Raw genomic sequence first — 2,418 nt, 5'->3', positions numbered from 1 at the left:
CGTGGGACACCTGTCTAAGACTCAATATCTGTGGCGTGGGACACGTGTCTAAGGCTCAGCATCTGTGACGTGCAACCATGTCTAAGGCTCAGCATCTTTGACATGGGACACGTGTCTAAAGCTAGAAGCTTTCCTTGCTCAGCAGCCCCTCAGGCCGGCACCTCCAGGCAGCAGGCGATCTTAGACCTGCACTGCATCTTAGGCTCTGTCCCCTGTGCAGGGGCTTCTTAGTTCTATGCACAGAACTTTAGCACCTACTGCATTTCAGTAGGGCTGCTGAGAGCACAGCCTCCTTCCCAATCCCTAAAGCCTTTTTCTGAAATGCGGGCAGCTACGTGTCTGCCGCTGCCACCATGACCACCTCCCACCAACACCCACCACCAATACTACCTCCCACCACCAACACCACCAACACCACCTCCCACCAATACCCATCACCTCCACCACCATCACCAACACCGCCTAACCACCGCTCCAGCACGAGCAGCTTCCTGTTTCTTGCAGAGCCATTGCTTCTTTGATCAGTTAAGGAAATGAATGTTTAAGAGAATTCTTTTCCTTTCCCATATTCTATATTAACTGACTTGGCCGATCTTGATTTTTCATGGCAGAATTCATGATTTCATGGCCAATTCGATAAAACTGAAATAATGTTTTGATATTTTTATTTTTAATCAGTATATAATTGAACATTTTAATGAGTTGTAACCTTTTGGGGTTTTTTTGGTAGTTAGAATTAAACTCAGGACCTTGTGCATTCTAAATATATACTGTTTCAGTAAGTTACATGCCATCCTCAGTATCTCCATATATGTATCCAATGTTTAAAGATCAGATTGGCATATCCATCACTCAAACACTCCTCACTTCTTTGTGCTAGGTCCTGAAAACAGGTGTCACGGTGCATCCCAGCACCGGAAAGGCAGAATCAGAACTCTGTGAAACTGAGGTCAGTCTGGTCTTTACAGCGAGCTTTGGACCAGCCAACAACAGTGGTATGAAGTAAAGTGTTCATGGTGCTGAGCCATAGCTTGGAGCCTAGTGCATGACTTCTGCCATTGCTGTGATAAAATACCTCACGTGTATGGCTCACAATCTTGGGAGATTTCATTCCCTCTCAGCATAGACGGCACAGTGCATGCATAGCCAGGGAGGTGTGGAGCAGGAGCTCCTCACGTGGCTGTGGACTGGGATGCAGAGAGAGGAACTGGAACCAGGTCCAGGCTGTAAGTCAAAGGCTTCCAAGCAGAGACTCATCTGTGGCGCCCAGGCCCTGCCTCCTGGTCATTTTATAAATGCCACAAGACATCCCCTTCACCAGCCCTGGAGATCAGGCCTCGAGCTCATGATCCTGTGGGAGACATCTGAACATTTCCCATTCAAATCATAACAGCTTGTGTGCAAGCTCTGGCTCTGATCTCTAGCACACAGAAATGTTGACTGAGGTCTCCGTGTCACCAGGTCCCAAATAATCACACAGAGGTCTACATTAATTAGAAATAATTAATTAATTGGCCCATTAGCTCAGGCTTCTTGTTAACTCTTATAACCTATATTAGCCCATAATTCTTGTCAGTGTTAGCCACATGGTTTGGTACTTTCTTTGGTGAGGCAGTCTCATCTTGCTTGCTCTGTGTCTGGGTGACAACTGCAGAGTGACACTTCCCTCTTCCCAGAATTCTTGTTGCCCCACCTCTACTTCCTACCTGACTACTGGCCAATCAGCATTTTATTAAAATACAATTGACATGGTACAGACCATTGTCGCACAACACAGAAAGAATGTTGAACTGGAAAAAAAATACAAATAACCTGGCCGGCACAGCCACAGGCCCGTCACTGCAGCACAGAGGATGCTGACGCGGAAAGATGCCAAGTTTGAGGTCAGTGTCAAGTTACATAGGAGTTCCAGCTCAGCTGGGTCATTACAGCAAACCTCTGTCCCAAACGAAGCAGGGACATCTCTGATGGCTTGCATGCAGCCCCGTGGGTGTGGATTTTCCTTTGTCTACGCAGCATATTCATAATGGTCCCGCTAACTTCTGCATTGTGTTGCTATGTGTCCCCACCCTTCAACCAAGTGCACCGCCATTTCCCTTCCCCTTCATCTTTTCATTTTCAGTTTTTGATTCTTGAGACTGATTCTTACCAAACAGCCAGCTAGAGACCCGCAATCCCGCTTCAGGCTCTGAGTGCTGGGGTTACAGGCCTGAGCAACCATACCCTGTGCATTTTCTGTCCTATCAGCAATGGGGGAAGGGGTGAGGCCGAGGAGTTCTGCGTGTGAGCTGAAATCCTTCACTCTCCAGCTCAGCTCTTATTCAAGTGTTGTGTAGATCTGGGGATGGTGGAGGTCGGCTGTCTCCTAGCAGTGTTGTGTGGACCTGGGGATGCCTCCTAGCAGTGTTGTGTGGACCC

The sequence above is a fragment of the Microtus ochrogaster genome, linkage group LG9 (assembly GCF_000317375.1).
Source record: "Microtus ochrogaster isolate Prairie Vole_2 linkage group LG9, MicOch1.0, whole genome shotgun sequence".
NCBI classification, from domain to species: domain Eukaryota; kingdom Metazoa; phylum Chordata; class Mammalia; order Rodentia; family Cricetidae; genus Microtus; species Microtus ochrogaster.
Note: the sequence above shows the minus strand (reverse complement) of the source record.